A 14,105-nucleotide genomic window follows, 5' to 3' on the forward strand; every position below is an offset into this window, starting at 1 on the left:
GTTGATAGGGCTGATAAATAGAAATTCAGTGAAAGGAGCACTCACCAGTGCATTAGGATGCATGCACAGAGTTTTTGCCTGCCACAGATATTATAGGAATTTCCATCTATAACACTATTTCTACTCAAGGAGCTGGGATTGCACGTTGGTATTAAAATCTGAAGGCTTCCTTTATTAAACCATTTATTAGGGCACAATTAAAGTGCTATAGAATCATAGAGTTGAAAGAGATATTTATGCATGGCCCTCATCATGTCTCCTCTCAGCCTTCTCTCCTGTAGGCTAAACATGCCCAGATCTTGAAACCGCTCCTCATAGGACTAGTTCTCCAGACCTTTGATCATTTTAGTTGCTCTCCTCTGGACACATTCCATCTGGGAGTTATAGTTCACCCGTATTCAGAGAACCCTAAACCCAGGAAGTGATGGATCTGGAACATACTTGGCACACAGACCCAACATGGCCAAGTGTGCATACTGGCGGGGTTCGAAGAGGGTTGACCTTGGAATATAGGAGTTGTAGTTCACCCTTAACCAGAGAGCACTGAACCCAGCCGACGATGGATCTGGACCAAACTTGGCATACAGACCCAACATGACCAACTATGAGTACTGGCAGGCTTTGGCGGTAGTTGCTCTTGACATATGGGAGTTGTAGTTCACCTGCATCCAGACAGCACTGAACCCAGCCAGTGATGAATCTGCACCAACTTGGCACACAGACCCAAAACACGACTATATCACTATATCATGAAGTTATAGTTAACTTGTATTCAGAGAACACTGAACCCAGCAGATGACAGATCTGGACCAAATTTGGTACACAGACCCATTCACAGACTGTGAATACCAGCGGAGTTTGGGGAGGATTGACCCAAGATTCTGGGGAATTGTAATTCACCCACATCCTTATGCATTTTCTAATGGGAGCATTCATAAAAAAAAAAAAACAGGGAAGACTGAGGTTTTTCTAAGAAATAGCATAGCATATGACCAAACTGATATTACCTAACATCCAAAAACAAGCAAGACTCTTTTCAAATAATCTGGACATAATGACACTTTATATAAATATATTTCTCAAAATGAACATTTTCATATACATGTGACTTTATTATATGATTAGCAGAACTCTTCACTATTACTGAGTCAATGGGGAGCCACACTCACTAGCAATGCTCTTACTCTGGGAAGAGAAGAATGCTTTGACACACAGCTTCATACACCAATTGTGTGTATGCACATGCACAAACATAATCCACACATCCATATTTTGATGATCATAACCACAAATTGGAAATGCTCATTTTCTGATGGGAAGTGGTCTAAAAGTGGTCTAAAAGTAACTTTTCCAAGCACTGCTCAGGATGGAAGAGAACCTTATGTCACCTTTCCCATTAATCAGGTATGGGCATGGGACACATACAGTCCCATGGGTTTTAGTGCTGTCCTACACCGTTTGGATCATCTCCATAGGCTCTTTTGGGCAGCACGTGCCCCAGACTTTTCGAAAATGCTCACCCGTCTTAAAGGAAATAATACCAAGTAAAGAGTTTGGGAAGGCATTGCCCCTCCCACCCCCAGTCTCAGTGACTCATAGGAGGGATTTAAGATCCTTTGTGCCGAACAACAGACAATCTATATTACTTTGGGTTTTCAAAGGAGACGTCAGGATGGAGACTGTAGCTGCTGTCTGTATTTGCTGACCTTGTCCATTTTTAAACTCGCCCATGCAAATGCCAGATGGCGAGCCACTTTCTACAGTATCCCATTGTTGTCCTGTGAGTCAGAGGCCTTCCATTCATGGAAACCCAACCCTTTCACTTGTGAGCAATGCATGGAGCAGAGAACCTCGCAGCCAGTAAATCAGCTTTAGAGGTAGCTTTTGTGGGAACAGGATCACTCATTACCTCGCTGAGGTTGTTAGAGATAGTCTTAATACCCCATCACGCTATTGCAATTACAGTATATACATTTCCAATGATTATGGGTTTTAATAACACACAGTTTCCATCCAGAAGGGGGAGATGTTGCCAAACGACAGAATTCATATGTGAAGTTCTGAAAACTTGACCTTAGGAAGACACTGGCTTGAAGTATGGAAAGACAAGAGTGACTCGTTTGCATGGTACTTAAAAGGCTTTTGCCTCTGGGGACAGGCGCTGGTCTTAAAAGCATAGACATGAATGTAATGTACAAACAGTCAAACTGTCACAGTAGGGGGGTTTGGCCCCGCTCCAGAGTTCAGTCTCACCAGAGCTTGGAAAAGTTGCTCTTTTGACTACAGCTTTCAGAATCTCCAGCCAGCATGGAGTAATCCAGCAATGCAGGCAATAATCTTTAAAAAGTCCATGTTGTGAGTGTTACTGATTAATAATGCATTGATCACAGCATGAGAAAGAGTCAGACAATCATTTGCTGCTTCAGAGCATGACAGAGTCTCCTTCTCTGGAGGTTTCAAACCAGAGGGTGGATGGCCATCTGTTGAGGCTGCTTTGATTGTGTTTTCCTGCAGGCAGGGGGTTGGACTGGATGGCCCTTGTGGTCTCTTCCAAAACTATGATTCTAAGATCATGATTATTGGATTTTGAAATCTATCCCAGCCAGGGATTGCAAATGGAGGTGAACATGCACATGAACAAGTAGCATGTGTGAACGGAATGTGTGCATAGAAACTATTTCTTTAACCAGTTTCTCAGACCCCATGTACACTGCCACGTAATATAGCATAGGAAATGGATTTGCCTGAGGTGTTCAAATGAGGCTCCAGGCTAATCTGTTTTAACCTGATTATCCAGGTTTATTCTGGGTTTAAAAAATACCTGCAAAGATCCAGACCTTTTAGGTATGAGTGCCTCCTGGGAATTCCCCTTCCAAAGTTTTGTAATATCATTATCAAGTGACATAGAGCTAAGGGAAGCATCCTGCTTTAGTAGGGAGATATTTTTTCTATTTTTAAGGGCTAAATGAGGGGCAAGGAGGGGAGGGGAAGAATGGCCATGCCCACCTGTGCTGATTGTGAATTGGCACAGGTGGGTTTCTGGCCACTCCCAGTCAGAAAGGAATAATAATAATAATAATAATAATAATAATAATAATAATAATAATAATAATAATTTATTTGTATTCCACCCTATCTCCCCGAGGAACTCGGAGCAGATTCCAACTTACACAAACACAAAGGCAAACATTCAATGCCTAGAAACAACGAAACACAGATAAAGGTAAAGGCTTCCTCTTCTGTCTCTGAGGGGTGGTGCTCATCTCCATTTCTAAGCCGAAGAGCCTGCGTTGTCCGTAGATACCTCCTAGGTCATGTGGCCGGCATGACTAAATCGAGCGCCATTTACCTTTCTGCCGAGGCGGTACCTATTGATCTAGGTAAAGGTAAAGATTTTTGCCTGACATTAAGTCTAGTAGTGTCTGACTCTGGGAGTTGGTGCTCATCTCCATTTCTAAGCAGAAGAGCTGGCATTGTCTGTAGATGCCTCCAAGGTCTTATGTCTGACATGACTGCATGGAGCACTGTTATCTTCTCGCTGGAGCTGTACCTATTGATCTACTCACATTTGCATGTTTTCAAACTGCTAGGTTGGCAGAAGCTGGACCTAACAGCGGGAGCTCCCCCCCACTTCCCGGATTTGAACCGCCGACCTTTCAGTAAGCAAGTTCAGCAGCTCAGCAGTTTAACCTGCTGTGCCACCACGGCCTTTTGAAAGGTGAGGTTTTGGCCCCTTGTCTGGCCACAAAAAGCTAGAGGAATTGGCATTTTAAATGCCGATTCCACCCACATTTTTGGCTGCCTGGAAGCGCTGTTATTTCTGCATCTGCAGTAGGGTGGAACAATATAAGCAATCCCCTAGTTATGAACAAGATAGGTTCTTGTTCTTCAGTTGAATTTGTTTGTAAGTTGAAAAAGGAACATTTTGAAGTGTAACTCCAGATATGTGTGTGTGCTTTTAATACCATAGGGAAAGATTAACACCCTTCCTTCTGGCAAAGTTGAGCATGTTGGATCTGTGTGTCAAGTTTCATCCAGATTCATTGTCATTTGGGTTCACAGTGTTCTTTGATTGTGGGTGAACTACAGCTCACTAAACGTAAGGTAAGTTCCCATCAAACCTCACCAGTATTCAAAGATGAGCAAGTTGGGCCTGTGTGCCAAGTTTGATCCAGATCCATTATTGGTTGAGTTCACAGTGCAGGGTAAACTACAACTCCCGCCATGGTGGGTCAGTCCCCCCAAACCCTCCAGTATGTTTTGTTGGTCATGGGGGTTCTGTGTGTCAAGTTTGTTGCAAATCCGTCATCACTGGGAGTTATAGTGCTCTCTGGAAGTTGGAGCTCTCTTGGAAATCCATCGCCGACAAACATACAAACGTCTTTTATTATATAGATAGATAATAGATATAGATTTTTAAAAAGTTTTAAGACAGATGCAGAATGAATGTGAAGATTACCATCGAAAAATATTCAGTTTCGATTTTGTTTCTTTAAACTTCAGTTTACCCTTATGTTTTTTTATTTACTAAGCAATAGCAACCGGAAGAAGTGTCAAAGACAAGACAGCTGAGTAACCGAGTTTTTGAGCATGTGGAGGGTGGGTGTATATCTGTCTGCCTCCCTCTGCCCGGCATGTTTTAGCCTGAGAAGCTATAACATATGCTAAGGCTTTGCTTTGTATTTTTGGTTCCTCATTCTGCTGCCTGCTGCCACAGTTTCCACGTGAGGTTTTCAAATACATAAATACAAAAGTGGAGTGAACTGTTGGAAGGGAAGCATGCAGACGGCTGCATTCCATGGCCTGGGTTCAGTTCTTTAATACCACCACAGAGTAACAGGATCTCCACAAGAAGCAGAGAATTTGGGGGCTGGCATATGCTGTTATGGGGGGGGGAGGGTTGGAGGTGGAAAACAGCACGCTAAGACTAAACTAATACCTTCTTCAATCTGGGAAAAAAAGATGGATCAGTTGACTGACATGCATTTGAAATTAATGGACTGGGAACACTAGGAGGAAATTTTATTTTGCTTTATGAAACTCTTGTTTGAATATTTTGTGGTTATGACTTGGGGTCAGGGCCGGTCCAACAATGGAGGCCGTTTAAGCGGCCGCTTCGGGCGCACGTCAAGGGGGGCGCTGTTGAGGCTCCCTTTCGCACTCCTCGGCCCACTCGCGCATCTCTCGCACTCGTCCCACTCGCGGCCCTCTCGCACTCTGCTCAATCGCGCCCCTCTCGCACTCGGCCCACTCACGCCTCTCTCACACTCGGCCCACTCACGCATCTCTCTCACTCGGCCCACTCGCGCCCCTCTCGCACTCGGCCCACTCACGCCTCTCTCGCACTCGGCCCACTCACGCCCCTCTCGCACTCGGCCCACTCACGCCTCTCTCGCACTCGGCCCTCTCGCACCTCTCTCTCACTCGGCTCACTCGCGCCTCTCTCTCACTCGGCCCACTCGCGCCTCTCTCTCACTCGGCCCACTCACGCCCCTCTCGCACTCGGCCCACTCACGCCTCTCTCGCACTCGGCCCACTCGCACCTCTCTCTCACTCGGCCCACTCGCGCCTCTCTCTCACTCGGCCCACTCACACCCCTCTCGCACTCGGCCCACTCACGCATCTCTCTCACTCGGCCCACTCACGCCCCTCTCGCACTCGGCCCACTCACGCATCTCTCTCACTCGGCCCACTCACGCCCCTCTCGCACTCGGCCCACTCACGCATCTCTCTCACTCGGCCCACTCACGCCCCTCTCGCACTCGGCCCACTCACGCCTCTCTCGCACTTGGCCCTCTCGCCCCTGCAGCCCTCTTGCCCCTGAACAAGACCTGAGGCCAGGCCTCTGGGCCTGCTGCTCCACCTGCACCCTTCCTGGATTCCTCCCGCAACGCCCGGCAGCCCTCCGAGGCTGGAAGGAGCTCTGGCAGGTCGAGCAGGCCTGTGCCCCTGCCATGCACCTCCTTGGGGACCCTCTCAGCCATGAAGACGGGGCAGGTAGGAACCCGTCCCTGTTCCCAGCATTTCGCCAGGCATGTCTCCAGGGCAGGCCTGGGCCAACTTGGCAACTGAGGGGGAAATGGAGGGGCCTGAGGCTGGGTTGCTGCAGGTTTTTCAGCTGCCTGGCCATGTTCCAGAAGCTGGAACATGTGGGCCTACTCCTAGGATTTATAGTTTCCTAAGGCCCCTTCTTCACAGCCATAGAACACAGATTATCAAGGCAGATAATCCACATTTTCTGCTTTGAACCAGATTATATGCATCCACACAGCCATATAATCCAGTTCAGAGCAGATAGTCTGGATTTTATATGGCAGGGTATGGGTTCTTCTACATAACCATATAATTGAGATTATGAAGGCAGATAATCCAGGTCATATGCACTGAACCGGATTACATGCATCCATACAGCCATATAATCCAGTTCAGAGCAGATAGTCTGGATTTTATATGGCAGGGTATGGGTTCTTCTACATAACCATATAATTGAGATTATGAAGGCAGATAATCCAGGTCATATGTACTGAACCGGATTATATGCATCTACACAGCCATATAATCTAGTTCAGAGCAGATAGTCTGGATCTTATATGGCAGGGTATGGGTTCTTCTACATAACCATATAATTCAGATTATCAACGCAGATAATCCACATTATCTGCCTTGAACTGGGTTATCTGAGTCTACACTCCCATATAATCCAGTTCAAAGCAGATAACCTGCATTTTATATGGCAATACAGAAAGGGCCTAAGGGTATATTGTAGTGTATATTGTAGTGGTGTACTTCAGAGGGATGCATATATCTCACGAAAGGGCAGCTGCACTTTGGAATTAATGCAGTTTGACTCCAATTTCATTGCCATGGCTCAATGCTATGAAACCCTGGGAATTGTAGTTTTATAAGGTCTTTAAACCTTCTCTGCCAAATAGTTTAGATGCCTCACCGAACTATAACTCCCAGGATTCCATAGCATTGAGCCGTGGCAGTGAAAGTGGAGTCAAACTATGTTAATTCCACGGTGCCTCACTTCTTCCAATGGAGAAATAAAGATACAAGTGCCAGTTAAGTCCAGTGGATTTCTTTATTCATACCAGGGGTCCCCAAACTTTTTAAACAGGGGGCCAGTTCACGATCCTTCGGACCGTTGGAGGGCCAGACTATAGTTGGCCACCGAGCAATAATAAATAAATATCTAAATAAATAAATAAATAATAACAATAACAATAAAAAAGAGGGTTGGAAGACACCCTTTGGGCCATTGAGTCCAATCCCCTTCTGCTTTGTGCATCGAAAGCACAAACAAAGCACCCCTGACAGATGACCACCCAGCGTCAATGTGAAGAAGAAGAAGAAGAAGAAGAAGAAGAAGAAGAAGAAGAAGAAGAAGAAAGAGGTTTGGAAGAGACCCCTTGGGCCATTTAGTCCAACCCCCTTCTGCCTGTGTGCACCAAAAGCACAAGCAAAGCATCCCTGATAGATGGCCACCCAGCCTCAATAATAATAATAATAATAATAATAATAATAATAATAATAATAATAATAATAATAATAATAGGATTGGAAGAGACCCCTTGGGCCATTTAGTTCAACCCCCTTCTGCCTGTGTGCACCAAAAGCACAAGCAAAGCATCCCTGATAGATGGCCACCCAGCCTTAATAATAATAATAATAATAATAATAATAATAATAATAGGATTGGAAGAGACCCCTTGGGCCATTTAGTCCAACTACCTTCTGTCTCTGTGCACCAAAAGCACAAGCAAAGCATCCCTGATAGATGGCCACCCAGCCTCAATATTAATAATAATAATAATAATAATAATAATAATAATTAATGGTTGTAAGAGAAGAAGAGACCCCTTGGGTTACTTAGCCCAACCCCCTTCTGCCCTTGTGCCGTGGGGCTGGATAAATGGCTTCGATGGGCCGCATCCGGCCCCCGGGCCTTAGTTTGGGGACCCCTGATTCATACCATATGGAGAGGGGCAGATTTCTCGCCCTTTTCATGATATTGTTTAAACTTCCACTCTATGCCTAATTTTTGTTTTGTGTAAGGTAAAGGTAAAGGTTTCCCCTGACGTTAAGTCCAGTCATGTCTGACTCTGGGGGTTGGTGCTCATCTCCATTTCTAAGCCAAAGAGCCAGTGTTGTCCGTAGACACCTCCAAGGTCATGTGGCCAGCATGACTGCATGGAGCACCGTTACCTTCCCGCCGGAAGTGGTACCTATTGATCTACTCACATTGGCATGTTTTCGAACTACTAAGTTGGCAAAAGCTGGAGCTAACAGCGGGCGCTCATTTCGCTCCCGGGATTTGAACCTGGGACCTTTCGGTCTGCAAGTTCAGCAGCTCAGTGCTTTAACACACTTCGCTACCGGGGCTCCTTTTTGTTTTGTGTATTTTATGGAAATATGTTTCCATATGTATATTTTACGGAGTGTTTTTAAATTATTATGTGTTCTAGCAATGTTGTCAACCGTCTTGAGCGGGTAAGAAATAAAATTATCATTATCATTATTAAGTTGCTGTACATTTTCTGGGCTGTCTGGCCATGCTCCAGAAGCATTCTCTCCTGACATTTCACCCACATCTATGGCAGGCATCCTCAGAGGTTGTGAGGTTGAGGCAAGTGTGAATGTTGCAGTTGGCCACCTTGATTAGCATTGAATGTCCCTCACATATTCATAGCTGGCTGCTTCCTGCCTGAGGGAATCTTTGTTGGGTGGTGTTAGCTGGCCCTGATTGTTTCATGTCTGGAATTCCCCTGTTTTTGAGTGTTCTTTTTTTACTGTCCTGGTTTTATTTATTTATTTATTTATTTATTTCCCATACTTGTGTCCCGCCCTTCTCACCCTGAAGAGGACTCAGGGTAGCCTCACAACTGCCAACAATTCGATATCCGATTGTTTTGGGGGGGGGCGCCAAAATTCTGTTCGCTTACACTTGAAAATTACCTTGGGCCGGCCCTGCTTGGGGTGCATCTACACAGTAGAACGAATGCAGACATCATTTTAACTGCAATGGTTCAATGCTATGGAATCCTGGGATTTGTAGTTTGGTGAGGTATCAGCACTTTTTGGCAGAGAAGGCTAAAGACTATAGGTCCCAGGAATCCATAGCATTGGACCATAGCAGTTAAATGGGTATCAAACTGCACTAATTCCGGGCTGTGGCGCAGGCTGGTGAGCAGCTGCTGCAATAAATCACTCTGACCATGAGGTCATGAGTTCGAGGCCAGCCCGTGGCAGGGTGAGCACCCGTCAATTAAAAATAAACTATAGCCCCTGCTCGTTGCTGACCTAGCAACCCGAAAGATAGTTGCATCTATCAAGTAGGAAATAAGGTACCACTTATAAAAGTGGGGAGGCAAGTTTAACTAATTTACAACGTTGGAATGAGGAAGTGAGGAAGTGCCATCAGAGTGGATGATGAAGCAGCTGCTCCCCCCTGTGGCCAGAATCGAACATCCCCTCAGGAGAAGGTTAAATTGCCTCTGCGTCTGTCTGTCTGTCTCTGTCTCGGTTCGATGTGTTTATGGGCATTTAATGTTTGCCCTGTATGTGTATAATGTGATCCGCCCTGAGTCCCCTTCGGGGTGAGAAGGGTGGAATATAAATACTGTAAATAAATAAATAAAAATAAATAAATAGTTACAGTTTAAATAGTTAAAAAGTTACAGACTGCAGTAGCAATGAAGGGAAAAGGGGCAGCTGTGGTCACCAGAAATACATCAGGTTGTATGGCACACTGGGAATACCATAGGTTGTTCTATATATCCCACTGTATGCTACCATCACCTAGGGTGCATCTACACCATAGATATAATGCAGACTGGCATCCCTTAACTGCCATGACTCATTACTATAGAATTATGGGTGTTGTATTTTGTCAACTCTTTGTCAACGACCTTTTAAAGCCACAACTATAAGGATTCCCCGAGTCATGGCAGTTAAAGTTGTGTCAAACTTTATTCATTCTACAGTGTAGGTGTACCCGTAGTAAATCATGCAACCTTTATCCTACACATCGACCCTTGTGCAAAGGGAGGTCTGCACTTACAGCCTCTGATTCATTTTCTATGCAGAATGCTTTGTGTATGCATTGTCCTCTGTGCTTTGCACGATTCTCTAAAAACTGTGGAATTCTTCTTTCACATTAATGGGTCCTGTGTACTTTTCCATTTGTGTGTGACAAAGAGTTCAGACAGAGAGTGCCCTTACTATATATAGGACATGTCTTTCAGAGTGTGTCTGGGTGGACTTTTAAATGCTTCACTTGGTCAAAACAGACAAGAATTCATTTGCATCAGTTGTACAGCCCCTCCTACTGCATTTGCACTGGAATTCTTCTGCAGAAGACAAGAACCGGATCTGCCAAAGTTAATGCACAGCTGCCCACTCAAATGCATTCATATAGGAGCCATCACACGAGTGGCTAGACGTGTCAGTGTGTGTGGGGAAATTCCCCTTACCTAACCAAAAATAGCCCCCAGAAAAGAGACTTACACATATTTTTGTTTCTTTTTTAATTCTCAAAAATACCACTGTTTCACAGCCCATAAATGTCAGAAGCTTTTCTATTCGCTGCATATTAAAAACAAGACAGTACATGGCCAGCAAGGCAGTACCTCAGATAATTGCCTTAAATGTGCTTAATATTCCTTTGAAACAGTTAGCTTTAAAAAAGGACATTTATCATAATCGCACAAAATTATCTCTCTGTGTCATGACATTGAACACAGAGAACATTTTACTTTGATGTGGACTCTTATTTATTATAGTTGAAGGATTCTTTGAAAAATCATTTTCAAAGTTATACAAATAGCACAGTAATGCTGATTTTCTATTCACCAGACACCCATTTGAGTGATGGTTTGCTTTTTTAAAGAGCTTGCCACTAACATGATAATTGTGGTAGAGTAGGAGTGAACCATTGATGGACCTCCTTGTTGGACTGCAGCCCCCATCATCTGTCACTATTGGTTACTATGCTGGCTAGGCTTGATGGGAAGTCCAGCAACATCTGGAGACTCCATGGAGGCCATGATGCATGGAGAATTCTAGGAGTTATAGTTATAGTCCAAAAAAAGTAATATTTCCAATCTGTGGACCTTGTTCATGGAAAGTGACTTCCATTTCCAGGCTTCCCAGAGGTGGAAGTGGAGGCCCCCTTTCTTCCTATTTCTCCTTATGATTGTCTTGTGGCCTGAGATGTTTTCTATCTCTTTTTCTCTCACATGTCCAAAACCATATTTGGAAAGTCCAGACACCTATCTCCAAAATTTCCTTGTTGTGGTGCCTTCAACCTCTTGGCCTAGTCACTGAATGAGTAGAAATAAGGAGCCCTTTCACATTCTAATTTTTAATCACAATGATTCTACTTAAACTAAGGGCACATCCAGACAGCTCACAAAATGCTCAAGCTCCTGAGGTTTTACCTATGACATCCAAATGACACTTCAGGTAAAATTGAATTCCTTTAGGATAAAGCAGGAAAACCCTGCTTTGTCCTGAAGTCAGGCCCGTAGCCAGGATTTTGATTTGGGGTGGGGGGTGGTGGTGGTGGCTGGGATTTTGATTCGGGGGGGGGGGGGCTGTGAGAGAGGATCTACCCTAGCAAACCTTTTGTATCATTATCCCAATACCTCCTTGCATATGGGATATATTGAGCATGGTGATCAGATCGTGATATGAATAGACATAACAATTTAAATAATAAATTTAAAGCCTTATTGCGGACCACCCTGAGAATTTCGGGGGGGGGGGGTGAAGCCCCTCAAGCCCCCCTCCCCGGCTACATGCCTGCCTGAAGTAGTTTGATACTGGAAAGACCCAGGTCTTCCTGAAAAACCTGAGTCTAACCCAGTATGGTCCTGTCTGGATTGCCCCCACGGAAGTTCTGGGACTTCTGAGGGGGCAGCCCACACAGCTGTCTTGGGATTTTTGGGCTTCTGGAGCTTGAAATACCCAAAATAACCCCTTTAAAAAGCCTTAAAAAGAGAAAATTACTTACCCTGCTGCCAGTCCTCTCCTGGCATCCAGCCAGAAACAGTATATTAAAATAACTCACGAGAAATTCTGGATCAAGCCATAAAATCTTCTGAAGGTGATCATATACCATGCAGAGCAGGAATCTGAGACTGAAATGTAGACTGCTTGTAAGGACAGGGCTAGCACTGAAGCATTTGGAGAAAGAAACCAGATACAGTCTTCCCTCACTACTTTGTGGTTCACTTATTGCGGATTTGCTGTTTTGCGGGTTTTTTCATAGGACCCGCCCTCCCTTGCAGGCACAAAAGAGCCCAGGCTGAGGCGCGCGGTCTGGCACAGCCTGTCTTCCTCAGCTGAGGAGGACAGGCTGGGCCAGGTCGCGCGCCTCAGCCTGGGCCCTTTTGTGCCTGCAAGGGAGAGCGGGCTGCCTGCGCCTCATCGCTTCAGTGAACAAGAAGGAATACAGTACAGTACATCAAAAGAGGGAGGGAGGGGGGACACTATATTTATTAAAATAAATATAGTGTCCCTACTTCACGGATTTTCACTTATTGCGGGAGGTCCTGGAACGTAACCCCTGCAATAAGTGAGGGAAGACTGTACACAGTTTATCTGGAAAATGAACAAAGACCTTCCCCTGGAGATGAAGCCATAGCATTCCCATCAAAACACTTTCCCTTTCTTCCTTGTCCTGATTCCATCCAGAGTTGATTCTTATCGATAGGCTGCTTCTTATCAGCACATCTTGCTGGACGAGGAAGGGGGGGGGGGAAATCCTTAGATAGGCTGATCTGCAATCAGCGGCTCGTTGTGGCTATGATCCAAGCTTGGAAATGGTTTGTGGGGTGCCTGTGCAGGCATTTTGGAGTGAACGCTTCACATCCTGACCTGGATTAAAAGGCTGTGTAGAAGCACCTTCTGTCTTATCTACCTTACAGAGTAATTGTGAGAATAAAATGAAATTGCAGAACCATGCATATCACAATTATGGGCTCCTTGAAGGAAATAAAATTGCAAAAAAAATGCTTTTTTCTTAAGTGTGGTCTATGTCCTCCTCCCAAAACTTCTAGGATGGAAAACACTTGTGGTTGCACAGTTAAGTAATGGGGTCCTTAAAACCCAGTGTAAAGATATAGGGCTTCCATTGGTTCCCCTTCAAGGTCTTATGAGTTTAGTAGGATGAGGGTGACTGAGGAACACACAGTATTTTTCATTCACCTTCAACTGTTATTTTTAACAATTTGGGGATAGAGAGGAAGTCAGCTCTGTTATTCTGATGCAGCAAAAAGAGTAAAGGTTTTTTTGTGTGTGTATGTATACCTTAAGAGTTTACAGGTTTTATTTGGCATAAGCCTTTGTGGACTAAAACCTATTGCGTCTGATGTTGTGAAGTGCAGTCTATGAAATGTCATGCCAAATGAAATACTTTAGCCTTTAAGGATTGCAAAACAAGTTTGTTATTTTTTTTCCCAGTGTTTGGTTGGGAGAGAAGGCACTGATTCAGAAATGCTCTGAAAACAATAAAAGTCATGAGGTCATGTTTGCTAAGTTAAGGAAAAAAACAATGACTCTCCTCACGACCAGAATTGAGGAACTGCTGCCAGGTAGAGGCTATGTTTAGCTTCTGTTCTCTCCACATGGATGGCTTTTCTTGTGCCTCAAACTGCCACATGCAGAAACCACCTGTTGTGCTGCCCCTCCAAGTTGAATAACTTCCTGTGTGGAAGCAAATGCTCCCAGATGTTGCTGATTCCCAACAACACAACCCTATTGTGTGATTACTCAAAAGTGTGACTCACTGTTTTCAGTGGAGCTTACCATACTCATTTATGTGTCAAATACAATCTCCAGATAGGGGACTTGTGCCTATGCCATTATTATAATAATACAGTTCAAATATAACTCTAAACTAGGGTTGGGCAGTATTGGCTTCAGATCAGCTCAAACTGACATGATCAGTTATGAGGGATTATTGAACATGCAGTCCAAAACATCTGGAGGACCACAGGTACCCACTATTGGTCTAAAAAACATTGTTTAACATTATGTGAATTACTAGCTTTCTTCCGGACTCACATGCATTGCCCTTTACTTATTGTATGATTCTTAAT

Source organism: Anolis carolinensis, chromosome 2 (assembly GCF_035594765.1).
Source record: "Anolis carolinensis isolate JA03-04 chromosome 2, rAnoCar3.1.pri, whole genome shotgun sequence".
Classification (NCBI taxonomy): Eukaryota; Metazoa; Chordata; class Lepidosauria; order Squamata; family Dactyloidae; genus Anolis; species Anolis carolinensis.